At 34.0% G+C, this 24,812-nt stretch overlaps 1 protein-coding gene across 2 annotated transcripts in view; it reads left to right on the forward strand.

Moving 5' to 3' along the window:
* Nucleotides 1-4,250: 4,250 nt before the first annotated feature.
* LOC108567785 (protein sprouty) overlaps nt 4,251-24,812 on the forward strand; it is a 37,775-nt gene continuing 17,213 nt past the window's right edge. For both annotated transcript variants that reach the window (XM_017928450.1, XM_017928452.1), the window contains exons 1-2: nt 4,251-5,076; nt 20,376-20,431. The gene's annotated coding sequence lies outside the window, so the exon portion shown is untranslated. The remainder of the gene's footprint in view (nt 5,077-20,375; nt 20,432-24,812) is intronic.

A 24,812-nucleotide genomic window follows, 5' to 3' on the forward strand; every position in this document is an offset into this window, starting at 1 on the left:
TAATATATTAAAAAGATGCTATAAGAATTGGACAGAACTGAACATTATTATGAATAATCAATAAAAGATATAACATAAATATTATATGTGATGGAACAGGGAACACAATTTTAAAATAAAATTAGATCATTCTTTTAAAATGTACGCTGAAAGCTATAAATTGCTGCGCCTCTTGTAGTTCCACTTCAGAAGTCGTTAATTCTTTCGTATCCTCATTACTTAATTACTTCTGTTTGTACAGTAGTATCTGGTCATGTTCTTCCGCCGTATATCACTGGAACTTTCTGCAAATGTCTTTGAACGTGGCAATCATTTTTTCAACGTCCGAAAACCCATTCTAGATGCAGTTTCGTTAACAAATGTATGTGGAGAAGAGAATTATTAAGTGTATGCATCAACTCATATCGCGTGGCAGCAGTAGCATCTGATGTAAATGTATGCGGGCTCCGGTTCGTTCATTAATGCATCACAATTAAATTATTCGAAATTATGGAATAATCACTTTAAATGCCATCAGTGTAAACGCAATAAAAAATGTAAATCAGTACTAATTAACGGCAATCATTCTACAACAACAACAACAACGACGACGACGACGTAATGCCTTTATCGCTGCTTCCGCCTCTGCAGGAAATGACCACGTTCTAAAATGATTACAAAGTGCTTTTTATTGCCCGATTAAAAGAGCGTTCGTGTTATTCAACTTGTACACATTTGTTGAAACGTGAAGAGATGTTTAATTTTCAATACGTCTGTTTCAAGCGTTTATATCCTACCCTGCATGACGTATTTTATGCATCCACACGTAATCAAATAAATCTGTTTATTACATAATATATTAATCATATTAATTCATAATTCGTATACTAATCAATTACATTATAAATCTATTTTTAAATTTTATTGGCTTATTACCATCTAATACTAGTTATCAACTCATTGCAATTAACTGCATACTTTCGTTCGCTAAAAAGCATCCTTAATTAGCATAACTTTATTAATAATCTAACATTTACCACGGCGCATTTAATATCTTAACGACCACGTTTATAAGCTTACATATTTTCTTTTCTTCTTCTTTCTTCTCTTTTTTTTTGATTTACGCTTCTGGATGATGAAGCGTAATATTATATTCTAATCTCGTCGATAAGTTATGCATACAAGTAGTCGTTTTTAATTTGAATTTTATTCAGTGGATAGTTTTATTTTTTTTTTGAGTTCAGCTGAAAATGTATGTTTAATACTTATTATAGGCTACTTGATTATGTACATAATAAATTCTATGCACCTACTGCTTCTCATCCACATTAATTGTCTTAATTTTCAATGCAAAAACATGGTCGTTATGATGCAACAAGAAAGTGTGAAACTGTTGCCCAACAGCCACTTAACAATGACTTAATAGGTTCAACTATTCAAATTGCTCAGCTCATATTCTGAATAAGAATTCCGTGCTAATGTCACAACGTAAAAACAACATTTTAATGCATTATTTCAATACACTGCAATTAGTTATGTCTTGATTTAATTTATTGTATTGTAAATTGGATGAATTGAAGAAATAACAGAATGTACGTTAATCGATTCAGAACTCTTAAACACATGTACGCTCATACGAACGTGCACTTTCAAAGAAGATACTAGTCAGTCTGACTTTGTACATCAAATGTACAAAGCATCAAATCTATCTGTTAATAGCATCAAAGAACGAAACCTATTTTATTTAGTTTATTTTATGACATGTGACAACTATTACAGTTCTCTGCGAATTTTTCTAATCTTATATTCTTTAGCAAAGAGTATATCCAATATTAGTCTACAAAGACTCTAACGCTACGTCAATTCTTTCATCCTAACTGATTACCATTTACATAAACATCCATATGTTTATTTATATTTGCAGACCAAGTCAACTAATTGCTTTGCTGTGCTCTTTTGTAGATCAAACTGTAAACAAAGATGAATTTATAAAGGAGTCATCAATTAAATTTCATGCAATATTTATATGGACGAATCTCTCCGCGAACGGTTGCATGTTTATCATTTGCGATTGCAAATTCAGTTGAAAAGAAAACGTTAAAATAAACAAACAATTACCATGGAACTGAGCGAATTCAAAGAAATTGTGCATTACGTAACGGTTTATTTTCACAGAGCGCATACAAATATAACGTAAGTAGTAAAAAAAAATAAATAAATTATATTATAATATTCCCATAAGTTCGCTCTTTCTTTCTTCCGTTCTTTCTTTCACAATTACAATGGCGATTAAGATCTAGTTATTTACGCAATGGCTTATGTTCATGAATGAACTGGTTATAAATAGTACGGGTATTAAAATCGTCCTTGCATTCTTACCATTGTAACATCGTACTTTTAAATAAAATTCTTATGCTTATTTTAATAGTAAAAAAAGTAGTTTCCATTTGTTCGCGAATAGAAAGATACGTTTACTATTATGTCTAAAAGAATCTATCCATTTTAATTCAATCAAATATTTAGAATAGTCAAACAAGTTTAATGATTCAATCTGAATATTAATAAATCTTAAATAATTTCAGTTTTTAGCAAGTAATACTTATAAATATTAATATTAAATATTTTTTTCATTCAAATTGTGGATATTATTTTAATGTGTTACGTTTTAGTTGCAACAGCGACTATTATTTGCATATTTAACAATTATAATTTAATTTATTCATAAAAAATGAACTGCATGCAATATATATTTTTACTTTATGTAATGGAATCTCATTCACTCCTTGCTTTTACTACATAGTTTAATTCAATATATAGAAATGGTTATATAACGAAGTTTATGCATAGAAAAATATACAAATACATGATTAATATAATCGTTGTTATCGAATGTGATATTTTCTATAATAAACTACGCGAAAAAGTATACCTTTCTAGCCTTTGAAGTGTGAAAAATATTGTTTACAATTTCAAATATCTTACATTCCCACTTGATTGATTATAATTTGCGGATTGCACCCGCCATGAAGACGACATCCAGGAAATCGACGCGGAGTGGAATGTCCTCTGCATTCGATAAAGAGGTCAACTGTCTCCACTAACTCGACCCAGTTTGGTACATTCCAAGAAGTACTTGTTACCAAAAGAGGATAACAACCACCAGCTTACTTTATTTCATAAAACTCATTAAAATTCTGATTCATAATATACCCATTTTTATGAATTTAAATTAAGATTACAATTTTATTATATCAAAAATGGAATATTGCCAATAAAGAATTCATAAAATTTCTGAAGATACAGAAATCTGAAGAATTGTAAAATTGTAAACGAAGATCAGATAAGAAATTCTGTAACTTTCGCCACAGAGGTTCGTAGATTTATGTAAGTTTCGCGGAACTGAAATTAGCATAAGAATGTTCATCTGAAATGAGAGAGGAGGCAGTTGCGTAAGACAAGCGGCGGCCGTGCTCCGTTGTTGTGTGTGTTCATCTTCTCATTTTGCTGCTTTTTTTTGGCTCTTCCTTTTTGGTATTGAAGATGTGCGAGGGGTAGGTGGAGTGTTGGAACTTCCCAGAGAGAGTGTGTGTGTGTGTGCAGTTATTTTTCGAAGCTGGTGAATTTATTGGCGCGAGCTGTGCCGTGCGCGCGAAACTGGCCTGAATGGATCCGCGCCGGCTTGATTGAAAAATCCGCGATTATGCAATATGCGAGGAAATAAGGTTCGGCGTCGATAATGAATGGGTGAGGTGAGAGGCGCGAGGCGGGGAATACGTGTGTGCGTGTCTGCCTCACTGCGTTTCTACATATATATGTGTATGTATATATATATACGTGTGTATGCATGTGTGTGTGTTTGCGGCAAAGAAAAGGTGGCTGTTCTTTTATTTCCTCCGCTTTTGGATCCGGTTTCCGGTTCGGTGGAGGTCCGTGGACGGAGGGAGCGAGCGAGCGCGCGTCCGTGTGTGTTTGTGTGTGCGTATACTTATGTGTGAGCGCGCTGTGGAAGAAAAGTGTTCCACTTCCGTTAGACTAGGTCGCGTAAATGTAAAATCTCATTCATGTTTTCTAATGTCCGTATATGTATAAAGGTTGATCCGGAGACATGAATGAATATATTGACGGCGGCGGCCGAGAGGTGGAGGGCACGGCGGAAGCTGCAAGGCGAGGTTTCGCGCACGCGCATCTCGCAGCCGCGGTCCTCGCACACCAACACACACACACACATGCATGCATCCTCGCACACACACACACACATACATACATACAAACAACCACATAATCATGCACACACACACATACCAACACACGCATGCATGCATATACATACATACACACGCGCTCAACTGGCCGACCGACTAAACAGATAGCTCTGGTCGTTGGCCATCACAAAACATCTGCCGTACGTTCCTCGACCGCCTGTGATTGTGATTTGAAATAATTGTGCTCGGTGTTGCAGTGTAGCAGTGCAGTGATTTACCCAGTGCACCATCGGGCCCAGTGTCCACGCGAACGGACAACACTTCTGTGCGTAGGGGGACATACATTTCGTTTTTACGACCAACAACTGCAAACACACACACGCACACGATCGTACATATTTATATACATATACTAAAGCACATGCATACATCTATAGATTCACACACATAAACATCCATACGAAACACACATTTTGTAACGCCGCAACCATTAATACGAGAGTGCTGTAACAGCAACAGGCTTTCCTCGCTCATCACACGTACAGCCGCGCATTCTGCGCCCGCACTAATTTCCATCCCCTGTGCATGCCCGTCCCAACGCTACCTCTTCTGCATCTTCCTTCCTCACACACAAACCGACCGAAAATCGTTCGCCGTCTGCACCGTCCCCCCACCACCATCGTCGTCGTCGTCCCATCGGTCACTGCCAACAAAAGAAAAACATACGCACACATGCATACAGCAGCCAGTGATTACAACTGACGAAAAAGTACATATATATATCAAATGCAAATATTTACGTCAAAATAAATAGATTTCAACGACTTTTGGGACACGCCGAACGACCAATCGGAATCCTCTGATCACCGATCGTCGCGCGAACTACGACACAGAGGTGAGTTACGACCACCCCTTTCTCTGTTCCCCTGCATTGCCATTGGTCAGCACTCTCCTCCTGTGTGTTTTTTTTTGTTTTTGTTTTTCAATTCCTATTCGATACACGAGATTCTGATCAATGCTTTCGCAATATTCAAATTCTATATTATAAATTGTCTGAGATCGGACAGCAGCATATTTGTTTAAACAAACTATATGCAAATACAATGTAAATGTGTTTATACTATTTGAATATTAATTCAATTGGTGGTCTGTCTAGTAGGAGATTCAAAAAAAATAACAATAACAAATAAAGGTCAGTTAAGGTAGAAACAGGGTAAACATTTGTAGTGCATTATCAGAATATGTATACATTGATGAGTCATTAATTAAATATTATTGGACATTAGTACTTTGGTCGAAACACATACAATATTGTTATGTAACCATTACATTTTGCCTTACATATAATACTTGATTAAGATTATATGCTAATAGAAGCAATACATTTCTTTAAGAAAAACAGTATTCATTATTTGCTTGAATATTTGTATTGTTGAATCATTTTAAGCCTTTAAAGTTTAAACTCTAAGAAACTAAAACATAATTAAATTTTTCATTAATTTTCCAAAAAATTTAATTAAATTAGTTAACTCGTGACTTTTTCCACGTTAAACGTGTTTTTTTTTGTCTTGTGATTCGTTTTTTTTTAATGTTTTGTTTTCCAATGTTCTTTGAATAAAATCTGAATATTTCATTGTAGTAGTAAGTAAATGATGAATATAAATAAAAACATTTATTTATAATTGCAACTGTTTTAACTTATTTACCTATATAAATATTTATACTGTGCGATGTAATATTTCTCATTAAACTTGATTAATAAAATATATTTGTCTTGAATCAATGAATTTGCATATTTTTTTTTTCTAAATTATCTAACATTCAATATGTACACCTACGTAAATCCTTTTTATAGTCCAACAGTAAGTTTTAATTAGTTCTTATTAACGCTTATACAATCCTTACCATGCATTATATCTTTCTCTCTCTCTCTGAACAAGTTGAACCGGTTTCATTTGCTACTGTGTATTGTATTCTCGTTATTTGATTATAATAATTAATTTTTGCTTTGAGTGAAAAGATTCTGTTATATTTATCATTAAATTGATTCCTATTTCACTTGAAAATGAAATTTACTATATGCATTATTAAGTTAGATGTGAAATTATTCGCGTGACTATAGGACAATACATTGCCTCTATCTGGAGCATGTACTAACATAAACGAAACTTGTAAATAAGGTAAAAATATGATAATTACAATAGTTCCTTCCTTTCAAATAGCATTCGCCTTTTCACGATGTTGAATGAGTTACAGCACATCACCAAACGTTAATTGATGAAGAAAACTACAAACTAGTTCGCGATGAGTTAATAGCGGAGTCGAAGTGGTTCGAACGTGAAATGATTTGAAGTATTTTAATGTTCGGAATAGTGTGGAGTCATTGATTTTTTGGGGAAATGAAGAGTGGCGATCCGAGAGGACGATCGTCTGTCGGTGAGGCAATTATATACATCGGAGGATTCTCTCTAGATTGGGTAGCCTTGAGGTTCGAGGTTTTATGGGGCAGTTTATTGGACACAATGAGCACATTATAACATATTAGCTATATTCATTCAATATATATGTATTTGTGTGTGTGTTTATATGTATGCGTGTGTATGTATTTTTTCTTCGGCTCTACACATAAGTGTAGTTCATTCACCCTGCAAGAGCGCTCTGCTTCTCTCCTATGTGCTTGTGTGTGTCTGTATGTGTGCGAGATGTAGATTGCCTATGGCTAGAAGTATTAAATATACTGCTTCCGTTCGATGCGAAAGGGGACTTTTTCAAACACGTTTTTCTCTGCCGTTGCTGCTGCTGCTTCTGCTGCTGCCGCCGTTGCTGCGTTTCGAGATTCTTTTTCCTCTTTTTCTTTTTCTTCTTCCTCCTCTTTTTTAGACATATATTTAGATTTCTGAATGTGCATGCATGTGTATGTGGGTATATGTATGTATGTGCCGAAGATTTCATTGCGGCTTTTTCAGTCCAAACACAGACAATCGTTAAATTGCGCGTTATTGTTTTACGTGGGTGGCTCGGGCACTTTATGGGACACGCGCTATATTGGGTGTCATCAAGGCTGAATACCTGCATGTCTTAAAATGCCAAAGAGACCGCTTTCCAAAACCGCCTCAAACGGAAACAACTCTCCTCTTTTGCATTCTCTTTGCCTTTATTTTTCCTTTTCGTTGCTTTGTATCAGCAGAGCCAGCAATCGGCCGATCCAAACATGGAACGAAATTAGCTACCGGATTTGGGATTCGTCTATGTTTGATGCGTCCGTCCGTATGTACAAGTGGATGTGACGCAACGGAGAAGCGAGGCAGTGCAGTCGGGAGGCATAAAAATATTGGTTGGTGTGGTCGGCGAGGCAAGTCTTCTAATTTTAGACGTTATTTTCCAGTCATCTCGCCGTTTAGTTCGAAACGATCGCGGAAAATAAATGTAAACATGACGGTGGGTTAGCACGTGGTTTGGTACCCCTGGCCAAAGCGGAGGCGGCTTTTTGGCTCGACGATGAAAAGAAGAAAAAAATACGTCCCAAGGAATATCCACATTCAAACATACACACACAGACACACGCGCGCGCCCGTTTCGATTCTCCCATTGCCAGCCAAACATTCTCATTCTATGTGCCCGCCTGGTCATTCAAACCTATTTCATTCACTCGAACTGTGATCAACGTCTCATCTCCAAATAGATTCACGTTCGTTCACCCTGACCATTAAAAAATCTTCATCCGCAAGAAAAGAAAAGGGTACATCTGCGATCTTTTCCTTCTTGAAAACGTATGTGTTTCAATATCTGAATCTAAATTACGAGCGTGATGATGTTACATATATATATATTGAAAGAAGAAAAAAAGAAAAACTAAAATCAGGTCTTTTATACCGTATACAGCTATTAGCCTCGACATCATTAATGGTAAATATATGGAAATTTGTAGATTATATTTATTATTGGGTGTTTTATGTTGATACCTGAGACTATCTCCTACCATCAAGTAGCAGCGTTTTTCTGGAACTATTAAATGGAACAGTTCATTAAGGACTTACAAAAATGGTTTATATATTTGGTTAACTTGTATATTTCATACAAAATATACATGATATGCAAAAAATTTTGCATAGATGACCTTTTGAAACATTGTAAAATAGTACTTTAATACAGTGATAGATGATAGTATGATATCACTCATTTCATTAAAGATACATTTCATTGATTACATTTACAGAAAATATAATTAAATATGAATATTGAATTATTTTATATTGACTATAGTAGATCTTTCTGAAGTTTTAATAAATTATTATTTATAATAAATTAATAATATTAAACCGAAAACCTTGATGAAGTGCGTCACAAATTCGACATTACGCAAATTCTGACCTGTATTAATTATGCTAATTAATAATTATATTATTTAATTAGATTATGTTAATTGTAATTTATATTAAACTGCTAATTTTATAATTGATCATTTAAGAAATACGTCAATACATTAAAATATATTCAAATACTTAGTAAAAAATACGTGTTATTATTATTTTCAACGAAATTTTGTATTAAAATTTGATGAAATTAGTAAACAATATTAAAGGTTATTGTTGGTATACATATCTAATTTTATTCCATTCCATATTTATTTTCGACATTCCAGATACTCGTGCTTAATTTATTTCACAGTTGAGATTTACATTTTGCTAATTAGGTTTCACATCGTCGAAAACAAAAACAAAATTTTGAAACAACATCTTCTAAAATTTTATAAAATAAACATAGATTAACAGTTTGAATAATATTTTACAGTTACAATGTTTTATATGTTAACAATCGTTGTTTTCACTAAAATTACCAAGAGAAACTTTAGATCTTTCATCTTAGCAAATTTGTTGACTTCTTGCCTCAACTACCAGATATTTTACTTTGCTAATTTTGGACAAACATATTTTATACCTTGACACTACTAATAATCCTTGTAATAAAAGAAAATATAGATATTTTCTGTAGTTATATTTCAATCATTGTTAAGTGAAATAAGTGAATAGTAGAAAATAAACAGTATGTAAAATGAATATGATTAGTGAATTAAAGTAATTAAATCTTTAATTTTGTTGTGTAGATTAAATTAATTTCATTGATGGTGCGGGAAATGTACGACAGGTCAAAGATGTAACTAATTTATTCAAATATGGTAGCTAGATATAATAATTTCCAATTAGAGGTAATTTATAACTAGACCACGTCTCTATATATAGCCCGAGAATTTAATTTGAACGTAGAGGCAGCAGCAGCAGTAACAGCAAAAAAAGAGGAACAACTGAGTTTTAATACTATTTTCAAAGAGCAACCAACATAAACATACTACTTACATCAATTAGTCATTTGAGGCCGCGGGAGACCCAGTGCAGCCATTCCGTTTGTTGGAGAAACATTAAAGCAATTATCCGTGCGCGCTCACAACTATTGCAATTAAACAGAATGATGAATTCGTGATGCTGCGCTACGCTCTGAGCGGAAGAAATGTCGAGAAAAGCTCTGATTTATTGACTTCGCGCGCTTTGTAAATGGAAATTCTCTCGTTCAACGATTGTGGTTGGTTAGAAAAAGAGATACAGGAAGATGGATGGAAAAAAGTATAGTGTGTGTGTGAGAGAGAGAGATAAAATGAAAAAAAAAACAACGAATATTGCATCACTAAATAATAATAATAAAATCATTATAAAATGCTTTTGGCTTCTATCGCTCTCGTTCTATCTGCTATGGGAAGACAGATTTCTGGATGTCTGTTTCCTCTTCTCGTAGTCTCGTTATCTCTTGGCAGCCGTAAAAACGGCCTTTATCAATTCCCATCTTTATCTCACTTTAATATATGTTAAATATATATAAAATAAACACAAACGCCAACAGCCACTTTACATAACAATCGCGTTTGTGCGGGTAAATAACGTGGAGCAATATTAGCGCGATTACTTACTACTCCTTCTGCGAAAACTCTTCCAGCTAACTGGCGCCACGAACATCCCATTTGGAAAACACATTTCTACCATGCTGTATATCCGTAATTATTTAAAGTGAAGGAGCAGCAGAAGAAGCAACTATTATGATCATTATCATCATCATTCATCGTCATAGTTGTTTCGACGGATGCTTTTGTCTCTTAAGCGCGTACCTTTTCCATTGAACTGTGTCCCTGTGCCAATGGCAGGGATCGCCGCCCTTTCAGCTCTCGATGAATTAAACGCGATGCAAATAACAGAAGGACAAGAACAAACAAAAATGCGGAGCATTTGAGAGGAAGGAGTGTTGAAACGCGCAGCCCACGTGGGTGCTCTTATATAAGATCCCCCTTTATATGCACTATCAGATGGCGTAAGAATAGCACCAACTCTATTTCGTCGGGCGACGGCTGCTGAAGCCCTTTATAATATCCCTTTATCTCGGAGATTATGCATACTTTCAAACGTAAAAGGAAGAAGGTACGCTTTTGAAGACTTCGTCTTTCATCTATCGCGTATGCACATAGCCTTTTTTTTCTGTATTGCTCGTCGTCGTCGTCGTCTTCCTTCTCTTTTGGCTGAATAGGAAATTGTAAACTTCAAAAGGAAATTGAAATGATTATTATTCGATCGGTTCAGAGGATTTGCGTTTCCTTCTACGTCGGTTGGAAGCAAACATATAGCATAGCTTTTGCCTTGTCGTAAGGCTATGAACAGACGGACGCGACACGGTGGCGGTAACCTCGCTAGCGCCGCTCACATCCTCTTAATGCCGAACTATCTATGTGTGAGTGCTGAGGCTGCGACGGACATCCTACTTACTTGTAATGGTTCGTTTCCCGGGAATAATAGCAACGAGTTCATTTTGACTACACATACATTCGTTAGTTTGTAGGTATACCAAATTATATGAAAAAAATCATACAAATATGTACTACAAAAGGAAACTTTCATGCAAACTCTTTATATTCTTGCATCTATAAAGAAGCACAACTTAGATCTAATCTAAATTGTATCAATTATAAAATAATTACGGACAAAATGTAATTATTTCCATTCCACCCATCTTTGATCTTTAATATGTATTCTCATCAGAAGATATATAACACCAAACATGCGATAGTAACTAACATAGTATACACCACACATGGCTTAATTCTCGTAGTCGAAAGTCAGTTGAAAGATGAACGCAACAAATACAAGTATATAAGAAAAGTTCAATTTAATTTTCTATTTATTTCAATGATGAAGATATTTTGTAATGATAGTAAATAAATAAACACGTGTGTATTTATAAACAGAATTCGTCAATCAACTGAACTTCGTTCGCAGTGCAATTACATTACAAAGTGTTATTTTAGAAAAAGCTCGCTAGATGCCAACAGTTTTCAATTCGTGACAAATACGTATCATGTGAATTAGAAGGTGTCTTTTTTAAAACATTTAACGTCATACCTTGATGTTAACGTCAATTTTATAAATTTAGATATAATTATAATTGAATTCTAGAGAATGAAAATTGTTAAATTATATGAAATCAATCAATTAATTGTATAACTATTAGCAATAAAAATATATCAGCAAGCAAGCAAGAAAACATACATAAAAAAAAGTGAGCAAGAGAATTAACAACCTGAGCTCTCGTAATTAGCATAGGGTAATTAAATATTAAATTTATTTAATTCATACCGGTACAACAACAACGACAAATAAAGCGAACCGCGAGTGCAGCTCTCGAGCTTTTTTTATTTACATATACGAATTTTACTGTTCTTGTTTCTCTTGAAGCGAAAACGCATACATAAATAAAAGCAAATAAATATCAACGAATGCGAAATTCGAAATGAAAATTTTAATTAAATCTCGACTCGCCGAAGCAACCTGTGCGAAGCAACCAACAAGATGTGAATATTCATTGCGGATTGAAGTGTTAAACAGTAAGAGAGACAAAAGATGCATGAAGTTAATTTGTAATTTAAGCCATGTTCGTTTCAATCTTGATTCCTGCGGAGGATTTCCTTTCGATTAAAAAAAAAAGAAGAGGAATAAGACGCGGAATAGGAATGGATGGAAAGGAACATAATGTTTATACTGTATATGATTTGTTTCGCTTTATAAATCTGTGCGTCTAATTTCATATGGCGTTCACACCCCATTATAATAAACATTTAGTTATGGGAAGTGGCTTTGTGTTTATGTCTTAAGGAGGCCGGAAGTCGTGTGTAAGGATGTGTCGTGTGGCCGGAAACGGGGCTATGCGGCGGAAGGAACATGCCCCACCACTTAATATCTCTCTCCGTCACTCACTCAATGACAGGAAGTGTTCGAGACGCGTACAGATTCGTTAATGGCGAATTTTTCTTGCCCGAGAACTTCCCCAAGCTTGGCATCTGTCGATCATCTCTCCCCTCTCTCTCCTACTCTATTTTTTTTTTCTTATTCAATCCTTCCCTATCTCTTTCTTCTCACTTGATTTTGTTCTTGAACCATTTTTTTAGTCTCCCCATGTCGTCTTGTCTCCCTTAAATAAAAGCGTAACCTTCACGTGGTTCATTCATCGCAATAACTTTCCCATTCATTCGCGCAAATGAATGAGCTGTGCAATAACACAACAACGCTCTCATCAATACATGAGCAACATGCGACCACGGAAACTCCGCCGAACGCAACTCCCGAGAGGATGAATAGATCACTTTAATTATCAACTCTTGTTTTGCTTCATATTTTTTTTGTTGTTGTCTCAATCTTGCTCAGCCTCTTAGTCGTCGATTCTCGCTTCCACCGGTCGCAAATTTACGTTATGAAAAGGCCGCACTATTTTATATCTAAAATAAAACAGTGAAAATTAATTGCGTCGCTGTTTATGCCGTTCTCGCTCGGCAGCTTAAATATAGCCTTTACTTTTGCCGTACGTCACGAATGTGAATCTAAAAATACCACTTTTACAGCATATACATCCTTCCTGGGTGTTGCCAAATATTTGTTCGATCATTTGATTATAACCGGCCACCAGCTTTTCCCATTCTGTTCAATATCAGCCGCAGCAGCGTGCAACCCTCTTACATCCGATTTCCAAATTTCTGTTTGCCACGCAACAATGGCTCACTCTGTCGCATCGGAGAAAGAAACGCGTCAAAGTGTTTCTTTTTTCTCTTCCTCCAAATAGCAGGATCACATCTTCTTCGGTCTTTCTTCACTTTATGCCTTAGTAACATTCTTTATTTATTTGTGTTTTTCTGGGTAAATATAGACACAGCGCAATAGAATTGGTTAAAAACGCACACCTTACATCTGCTGATAAGATAGCGGTTTACTCCAGCAGACAGACTGTCGATACATCACAGGTCAGGTTTACACAATCCTTTTAGATTCTCTCGTTTATTTCACATGCTCACATCTATCTATCTATATCTTAAAATAGTCACACCATATTGACCACGCGTGTATTTATATAAATAAAAAATCCAAAAACGTGTATAGTAAAATTTCAATAATCGTGTAATATTTACTTCAGGGCGGAAAGACTGAGGTCAATAGCCCTTATTTACTTCAAAAACTATAAAATAAAATGAAAATCTACTCAGAAATATCAGAAGCTTCAAGTAGCCACCACTGGTTTAGAGCTTTGTCCAAACTTATAGTAAGTATTATGAATATTAGCACAGCGTTGGCATCCATCAGGTTTTTCTTATTTGACAGGATACGACAGATAAGCAAGGTGGCTTAAATAATACCTGGTACAAGGTGCCAGTACCAGGTATTATTTAAGACAACTTGCCACAAATGACACTTGTCAAATAGAAATAACATTTACTATATGACAATAAAAATAAACTTTTCCTACCATAAATCATATATAAGTACAAGTATTAATATATTATTAGAGTGAAAAATGTAACATATTTCAAATAATCAATGATCGAGTATGTGAAAGATGCAATTTCCGGTTTTACCGGATGCGATAAGACCAATGAGCGATAACGATAATAAAATAAATGTGAGAGGATTTGAGAAAAAAAAAATACGTGTTTCAAATCACGTACACCTTCGGTGATAACCTGCATTCGAAATACCATAATATATGATATGTAACGTTTTTTAGTTTGAAACTAATTATCTATTATAACGCATTAATTAGCTTATTGCAGTGTTTTCATTCATATTCGTGTGGAAATAGAGCTTCTGAGGTCCATAAAATATTACATTTTTTTTTTGGTACTTTGTGTGGTTGTATAAAATATGTAATACGCGCCCCACCTTAACCGCCACTGATTACGGTGAGTGCTATTTCTGGGAAAGGTCGAAAAAGGTTTTGCCTTTTATGAATCACAGATTCGAAGAAAAAAATTAAACGCATTCTCTCACAAAATAAGTTAAATACATACTAGTTGAAAACCTTCACTTTAGGTGGGCGTGAAATCGTTAAAGCCCGAGACTAAATACTAATAATAAGTAGTTAGACAATTCTAGAAATGAAGTGAAATATATATATATATATATATTTGTATTCTTCCTCATATTATTTCAAAGTTTGAAGTTTGAGCACCTGCAGAATTTTGTAATATATGAACTACAAATATAATGTTAACTTTGAATGTAATTTGTTGTGTAAATGGTTATAGATTTTGGAAGCGGTTAAATGAAGCTTGAGCAATATTGAGATGTGAATGTAGATGCAATTATGTAAATGGTTTGTTTACAAAATACGAGGAGAGCTTTCTGGTGTCGAGCGTCTCCGGTGGTGGCGCACGTCGCGGCGCGTCGCGTCACGGCAGCGCCAAAAGATTTTCGACGTAATCCAAACAAACCGTTTTTATATATCCGGCCTGCCGGCTGCCTATTTATACCTACGAAACGAATTTAGAACACTTTGCCTTGCATCCGAAATACACTTACAATTTCAATATTCGTGAAATTAAAATTAGCGAGACGCGCACACGGCGAGAAGAAGAAGTGGAAGAAGGAGAAGCGCATAACGCAGAATGCACACACACATTCGAACGTGAAGCAGAATAATTATATACATTGTTTTATTTCATATATTCCAGCATTTATTTGTTTGTTTATTTATATAATACGAATATATGTACGTATGGATGGATGTATGTGCGTGCGTATGTATATGTGTTATGCATCCTATATAATGAGAGCGTCAAGAAATGCAAACGTTTCTCGACTATGTTTACACACATATTTGCATTTCACGTCCTCCTACTCCTCCAACCTCGTCCTCATCCTCTTTTTGTCATGCGGTCTTGTACTTTTCCACATACCAGCCACCATGATTAATGCATAGTTTATGCGTAATGCAAATAGCGAGCCCAGGTGATGGTTCTCTTCCCCCATCGTCGATTCAAACCCGATACAAAATTGCCAATAATTCGAAATATCTTTTTATTAGCGATCACTTAGTTTCCCACTAAACTGATTACTATTAGCATAAGCGGCTTCGCTAATCAGCAACATTCAACAGCTTTATATTCTAATATCTCTGAGCACGAAATGCATTCATTATTTTTCGTGTTGCTATGATCAACAGGTGAGCGACTAAACATTTGATCCCGTTGTACAATTCATTAATTATTCGAACTTATAATTATACATTATTTCAGTAAAGAATTTAAGAACTAATTGATAAAATAATTATATTATCTTGAGCTATCGTAGATAAATATTAAAAATGTGTTGATTCTATCCAACTTAATTAATAATGACGTCAAAATATTATTGAATACCATGTACTTTTATCAAGAAGAATAAAAAAAAACTGTTGATCTTGCTAAGACTAATTTTCAAATTGTCTACACTACAACTTTCGTTCATTTATTCCTTAATATATGTGTAGGTTTCTCAAGATGTTGTTTTTCCTTTTCGTCTCATCAGATAAAATACCCAATAGATAACTCTACATGAATCCTTTAACAACTAAGTGAAAAAAGCACATACTTGAAATGTTTTCTTTTTGATTTAACGCTAAGACGAGCAAGCTTCCTGGAATGCCATTCAGATGAATATCGGCTTATCCTTGATCCTATTACATTTATTTCGTGTTCAGGGTGTTGGAAATGTAAATAAATTTATTAAGGGCAAAGAATCGTTAAGTATTTATTTTACCATTGTCGCGGTTTGTGCCGAATCCGGCGGTCGCAATGAATAACTTGAAATGATCATCGGACCTGGCTGGTGGCACTCCTCAAAATAATAAGAGAATAAGAGGAATAAAGAGATTGAGAGATAGAACGAGTGGGGAAACAATGATGACCAACAATAATATAATGAATGGGATCGCGGATCATCTGATCGTATCCTCGCTAAAGACAACGCGGCCTCTTGTTTCCAATCAATCAACAAGAGAGAGAGAGAGAGTGAAACCAACAAAAAGCAACAGAAAAAGAAGAAAAAGTAGTCGTTCGCGCGCATACCACGCATACAACAACTATGTGTATATGCATGCATCCATGATGTATATAAATAATAAAAAGAAAATGGAAATAGCATAGTGGATAGATTGTTTGCCAGGCCCGGATATATTTCGAAACAGATAACCTCTTAGATAATACCATTTATACGATAAACACGTTTATTATAAAATTGTGATACCAATTTTTTTTTTCTCCATAAGAAATCTTTATGTAATAGCCTCTCTGTATAAATGTACGTGTGTGAGTGCGCGGCGCTCTTGGATTATGTAATATGCCCCACTGTGTCTGTGTGTGTATGTGTAAGCAAGCATGTATGTGTTTGTATGAATGTCTGAAGTATTTACGCAAAAGCAACGCCGTTCGCAAAATATAATATAAAAAAATAATTCATAATAGACAAATATTATAAATTAACGAAAAAAAATACGTTATAAATATAGTATTTCAATAATCACAGTGTTTGTAAACTTAAAAGACACAAAGCAATTAGTTTACAATTAAAATTGATAATATTTTTTAATGAAATTAATAATAACAATATTCCTTGTCAGGATTATCCAATTACATAAATAACTGCAGATAAACGTGCGAATTTAAACGCATTATGACTCATTGTAATTCATTTTGTAAAATAAGTCTTGCTTTATAAATATATATTTTTTTATTAGTTACATCATCGAACTAATACTAATATTAGAAAAAAAAACATTGCTTACATTACATTTTATCCTTTCTTGTCTATTGGCAAAATTGGAATGGATATTGGCGAGTCTGTAGGAAAGCCATAGATGCGTTTATTGTAAGTACCATCCGCTTTAATGAGATGGACATTTACGAGAGTATTTTTTGTGCATTGCTTATTTGCATTCCGTTCGTCCCATAAATTATCCTCTAGACATAAATAGACTCATCGTAAAAATATATATGTATATGAAATGCAATTGTTTTTCTGCAACGACGAAATGTCTGTTAGCTCATGTTAAAGTTTAAATAAGAGGACCATCAAAATACCAAAGCCAAAGCATGTCATCTGCCGAATAGCAACAATTTTCAATCATGAACAACATTTTACCAAAATACAATTTTCGTTTGAACTTTAGTTTTTATTGTTTGATAAAAAAATATAAACATTTTTAACATTATTATACTTTTTTTTTTGTATAAATATTAAATATGAATCGTCTTGAAGTGGAGAACAATTAAGAATCTGCAGTACTCTTCGTAAAATGAGGAGTGGTACATACCTGAAAGCAAAGAATTATGCGAATTCGTGTTAAGAGGAGATTACCCATATTTCATAGAAAAAAAGAACGCATAGAAGGTGAAAGATGCATGAGAAATCCATATAATTATATTTTGTCGAGTCCTGAAGGTGTAAAAAGATAATACGAAGTTTCTTTTTCTAAAAGAGAAATATCATTCATTGTCTGTTTATATCTCGAGGGTGTTTAAAATTTAGAAAAAAAAAATAAAAAAACCGGTAGTTTATTTTGGAACGACGTAGATTTGATGCATGTAATTATAGAACGCTCTGTATATCTCGAAAGTAAATGAAACATAAATCTATTAAACTTTGACTGGAAATAAACAGAGGAGCCAAAATTTTCCATCGATTATTAAATATTAATAAACAATTAGTGTAACATTAATTTCGCATCAGTGCGGCTGTTTATTAGCAATAAGAAAATGATCGTCCGACACAGTTATCTGCTGTGATGATGGGCGATGACGACAAAGAAATTGGAGAACTATCAGAATCGAATTAAAAAAAAAGAATTGAACGGGTTAGAGTGTTGAGTTTTCTTTTTAAAAATAGCGGGCGTATGCAAATTTCGGCTTTGGCGCTCGTTCATGTACATATTTTGTTGTTTCCATTACAAACACACGGCGCACGTTGCGCTACTTAAAAGTATTAGCCATAGCCCATAGCCTGCGTTCATTTTCTTTTTGTTACAACAATCGGCTTCATTTGCACACAATGCGCGCCGATTTGTAAGCATTAAGGCGAACCGGAAATTGTCACCGGACCCAAAATCCGTAATCGAAATACAGAAAAAGAAATTATTGTACATGACCAATCCTCCAAGTGCCTGTTTCCTCTCTCCTTAATCCGATTCCGATTATGAGGAAGTACTGTACTGTTATTTAGCGATACACTTGCAAATTGTGTATTTTGTAAGTGTTTGATCACACATAATTTAATCAACGATCTAACGGGAAAATGTGTATTAAAGATATCTTAAGGACATTTCAAGTAATGTTTGAATTATTCAAGCCTACTTTGATATCTGCTGTTGAAACATGTTTGATTTGTAGAATTAGATTAAGAATCTATTCATTTTCAAGTTATATTTATATCATCAAGTCAATTCTATTTTTTAAGTACACTTGGTTCTCTTTTTATGCGGTAGATACGTTCCACACACGTATAAAAATAAAGGATACGTTCCATAATTTTTTAAAACCGCATAAAACTAAATCAATAAGTTACAATATACCGAAAATCTCATAAAAAAGGGTTTATTAAATTTCAGAAAAATAATCAGTCTTACTATATTCTTTCTGAAATGTTTATTCATAATTTTATAAAAACGTTAACAATCATAGACAAGTTTATTAAATTTCAGAAAAATATAATCTTAACATATTCCTTCTAAATTTATACGGAAAAATTTTACAAAAAAAAATACAGAAATTTTTATGAAAGTTAATCTTTCTTCACATTTTTTTCTTTAGAATTATCGATGCATATGAGAGTGTTCGGCATAATTTTCGTAACTGGACAAATACTGGTTCAAAGCACTAGAAGAGATAGTCAGCATATCAGATCTATGTCCTGAAGATAATGATTCTTCACAAGTAAAATTAGTCTCAACTTTACATGTTGATTTTTTTCCTTTAACAATATAATCAGTGATTAAACTTTGCGATGGCTTTGCTATTTTTTTTTGTACAATTCCTGATATCCAGAAATGCAATTCTTGAAACTTGAATGCTCGTTCAGAATTATCATCTTTTTCGATGAAATGGTTTGCCAATTTGTGTCAAAATGGCCTAAAATAGTTATTTAAAAAAGTGTTTCTTGAAATAAAAGCGCATAACTTCAAAACCGCATAAAAAGAGGACCTAGTGTATAATTATTTGGAGGGATGATTTGTGAATGTGATCAAAATCTAAACAAAACTATATAAATTTGCAACGAAAAATAATTCCGTGTCTATCTCGATAAAACCCAAATGACCCCTGTCCGATAAGTAACGCAATAGACAAACCATTCGCGTCTTGGACCCACATTTTTCAACATGAATGAACGGACGGAAAAATAATGTTGTACTTGTACAACTCACTCGCATGTATATTTGTGTTCATCAAAAGTTATTAAAGCGAATTGAAGAAAAAAAAAATGATGTATAACCGTTTAATTTTGTTTACTATTATAGTAACTGATTACAGAATACTGTAATCATAAACAAAATATTATTTATATCGCATAGAATTTCTTGTGGACGAGTGAGTGTGAGGTTTCATTGAGCAGTTGGATGTGTGCAGTTTATGAGATGTTTAATGCGGGGGTGGCATATTTCGTGCTACAACCATACCCATCAACCCTCGTCACTTAGAAAATAGACTCTAAGTAAAATGGGTAAATAAAAAGAAAAGAAGAAATTATAATGACACCCTCCACTTGACAGACCTTTACCTTTAACAGACAAAGATAATAATGAAAGGGGAAATCTCGACGTGACCCTTTTTGTTGATTCCATTGAAAATTAGCAAAATTTCTGTTTCAGAGTTCACATCCATGCCGGATATCATTGGATACAATAACAACCATCACATAAACAAGGTACGGAAGCGTTAAGTTTTTATTACTATTATTTATGAAAACGTAGTTAAAATTGTCTGAGTAGAGGCGTAAACAAGTCGTAAACATTTGTTTATATTAAATAAATGTTTTCCGTTTGAAATTCCATCGAATGTTGTTAGTGAAACAACAGATTTTCCATTCGATTTCGAGTCGAGTCCGTACGGAGGAAAGCACAATAAGATGCCACCAGGTAAAGAGAGAGAGAGCCAGTCTAGACTAGACACGGGCTTAAGCTGCCGAAATACGATACTCTTGTAATATCTAATCATTCTAATAGCAAACGCATTAAATAAAATATTCAGTTACAATTGGATTCAATGGAATTTTCGTTGCACGCTCGAAAGAAATTCGGTAGCTTCCGACGAGCTAAAGAAATTTCGTGCTGGCGCCAGGCTAACCTTATTCCTCGTGTTATTTATTTTTTTTTATTTACTGTAACTTGTTCTGTCGTCAATCGTGACATTGAAATCCTGAGGAATGAAATATGTGAATAGCATTTGCATAAACAAATAATTTGTCGTAGATTTTTATCCACTCGTAGTAAAATACAACGTCAAAGCATTTCTGTTTTCTCTCTCCTTTTCTCTCGAGATTTGTAACTTAATGATCCAACGCCAATAACGAGAAAAGAGAAGCAGATGATGATTTCCAAAATAAAACACATAAATAATAAAAAAAAATGGGAAGTAAAAAGTGTAATTGCCTGAGAGGATAAAACAAGGCGCACTACCACCATCGTCGAGGTAAAAAAACTACGATGCATACGTTTAGCATTTTGAATGGATTTGCAATTATGGAACTTTCTAATTTCCACCTACAAGAATCAATTAAAGTCGTTACAAAATCGTAAAGCCAAATAGATAATTCGATGAGCTAGCGGAATACGATTACGTTATTTATGTAATTGTCTGCTGCAGACGGTTTGAAATCCGTTGTTCGCAGTCGAAAACGTTAGTTTAGTTGTGATTGTTGGACTCAATTTCTAATGAAATTTCAGGTCAAGTTCAGTTTCAAAATGAATTTCAATGGTTTTACATTATTTATCAATCAATTAATAAGACAAAACAATTAAGAATGTAATAAACTCACAATTAATTTATTTATTAAATTCTTTCAAAACTATGCTATTAATTTAGATACTAGACTTTTACGTGTTATAATTGTATTTCAAAGATTGATATGATCAAAATAGTTTTTGATGAAATTCAAACAATTGAGGAAATAAATAATTTGATTGAAAATTGAGAAAATTATTAAAAATTCCATGAATATTCATAAATAAAAATAATGAAATGTAAGGCGTTTCCGAACGCGAACGAAAAGAGTGAAAAAAAAAGAAGAAGAGAAATAAAGTAGAATGTGGTGGTTGTGTCCTTAATAAAAAGTGATAAATTTATGCAAGAATACCTTGAAAGGAATTCGCAAAAATTAAAATAAAATCCGATCAACCAGTTTAACAAGTGAAAATAAAATTGCGCAAGTGTTGCGTTTTCAATTTTATTTTAATTTTATACGGTTTGTCCTTAAATTTATGAGTGTGTAATTACATTGGTTGGGACTGTGTGCATGGTAAACTAATGCATCATCATCATATGTATGTATGTATGGATGTCGTACGTTCGTTCGTACATGCGTTTCTATTTCGTAAGGCGAACGGATGTAAGTAATATCAGATTATCTTACTCTACGGCTATGTCTAATATTAAATAGCGCTGTGTTTTATTTAGTTTGTAATTAAAGTGCAGGAAATTGTAGATTTGTCATATCCTTTTAATATCGGGCTCATTAATGATCCGGTCGGATTCTATAATTCATATGTTTAGCGCGTTCTGTTGTTGCTGCTGCTGCTGCTGCTGCGAACAGGTTCATGCAACGCAACAGCAGCATTGTTTTCTTTCCCATCATCGATTCGAAATAGATCGCTTCCTAGCCTAGACAGCAGACCATTGTTTGAAGTCGGCCTACGGAGGGAAAAGTACACGAGAGACCATAAATTTTATGGGGATATATTTAATAATTAAACGATCGTTCGAACGATGGAAACGCACAATTGAAACTAAACGCAATCGAAATGTAACGAGTCGCATAAAATATGTATCGTAAGTAGGTTTATGGTAAATCCAGAGGATGAAGAACAAGAAGTGGATTGATTCTTTAAGCTTAATTGTCGATCCATTAAAATATCTGGCAGCACTTTTAATCTTCTGCTTCTTCTACTTCTTGATTAGATTTATCTGCCTTTCGTCCCTTAGCTATGAGCTCCATCTCGTTCCATCTCCATTCTACCATTCCGTCCATCCACCTTTTTTTTTTTACTTCTTTCTTCTCCGTTTTCCCTTCTCTCGAGGATGCATGCGCTCGACTCTCTTTCTCTCTTTCCATCGTATTAAACGCTGATATGTATCATAGAAGCCATTCAAGATGTAAATAATAAATTTAAAAAAAAAATCTCGTATCTATAGCCGTACCCACATTTATAACCTGCGGCGCTCCATCGAACAGGACCGGACTAACATTTCTCCCTCAAAATTACAAAAAAAAAAAAAAATGTATTTGTCTATATATATATATATTAATGATTTCTTTCTCTACCTGTACAGTTTTTAACCTATAGACCCATTTATATCATACAAACGAACAAAACAGAAATCCGCACGAATTGATATCATTCGAAATGCAATTTGAACTCGTTAAACTCCAATTAGAAATGATTGATTTCGTTTCTAGAAACAAACAGTAACAGTCACCGTCTATGTGTGTGTGTGTTTTTCTTCTCATGTCCACAATTAAAACGGCAATTTACATAAATTAACAGCAACTAAATTTGTATTATTTTCCTTTTAATTATGCTTCGTCTGTATCGTTTTTTCTTTCTTTCGTATTCGTCTTGTTCGATTTAAAATAATGATTGTTATTATTTTTAATGGTTATGGCGTAACACCTTTTCCGTATTTCTCGGATACATTCTCCGCGTGTATTTTCTATAAATTCTGGTTCTAAATCGATACGGAGATTAGATTAAAAAGGTGAAAAGTTTTACTCGCGCACGTTTTTATTTACCTTTCGATGCTAAAAACACAATCACATTAGAAATGTAGAGTCTTTGTTTTATTTAGTTTCTTCTTTCATTTGGATACTTTATTCAAATACGTGGCTGAATTATTCATGTGTCCAACAGTTTTCTTCAGATCCAATCGTTTGCAGCTGTCTTGCACGTAGGTTTAAATCACACTTTGTTGCTATCAGAAATGTACAAGCATTTGTTTTATTACGGACATGAATCATAAATTTGGTTAACAAATATAACTTTAACTTCAGTCTAACAATCCATTTGATTGAATTTACAAAAATTTAAAGGAAATAATGTTTCTCGTTCCACACTAAATATTTCACTGTTAAAATTATGTCTGTATTATATTTTAAGTACATTGCTCTTGTGAGTAACCTTATCTCTGGAATTTGCAGAATATTTTTAGACACAGCTCACAATTAAGTACAAAAAATAAACCGTCGTTCGTTTAATCTTATGAGTGCTAATAAAGTCGGTCAAATTACAGCACCAATAATAATTAAACTTTGGGTCAGATTAATTAAGCATTGAAATGTATGTTAGTGTGTTACACTAATTTTCATCATTTTCTCCTCAATCAAAAAGTTTTCTTCGGAAATTATACCTAATTTTATTAAACAAGAATTTGAAATTGATAATTCTTATATTGTTTCTTAAATTTATATACAACCACATGGTCATGGTATTATTTCATTTTGTTTAAAATTGAATAGGAGTTAATTTGATTAAATCTGATTTAAACTGAATGTGCATTTAATAAAACGCTCAAAGTAGAGATGTCTGTAGCCGGGCATTATTAACTTTGACCGTGACCCGAGTTTAACTAACCCAAATGTGTTATATTTATGTATTCCTTCTTCGCTCTGGTCATATCACATCTTAAGCCGAAAGCGACGGTGATCATGATCTAATTGTTATTACGTATCATCATCGTCTATTGTTTCTTGGAGACGTTACGTATCGTTTTTTATTGGAAAAATTAAAATTGAAACTGCGTCTCGGTGTGTTAGGTGGCCGTGAGCTTTGAACCGCCAAAGTGCTTGGTAATTAATTCTTAAAATTTCAACAATTTGTTGCTGCTGCTGCTTGGAGTGCGAATGCAATGGAGAAAAAGCGTATTTTCGTGTATGGATTGCAGGCGAGTAAGGTGTTGAGGTGTACGGTCGACCCTGTGTCTTTCTTGTAGTTATATTCGATCCTTTGGAGCACGTGCTTATATAAAATCCGGTCCTGAATATGAGCTGTTTTGCGTCCTCCCCGCAGTCCCCCCACCCCCGCATCACCCTTCGA

Source organism: Nicrophorus vespilloides, unplaced genomic scaffold (genome assembly GCF_001412225.1).
Source record: "Nicrophorus vespilloides isolate i.1.1-1 unplaced genomic scaffold, Nicve_v1.0, whole genome shotgun sequence".
NCBI lineage: Eukaryota > Metazoa > Arthropoda > Insecta > Coleoptera > Silphidae > Nicrophorus > Nicrophorus vespilloides.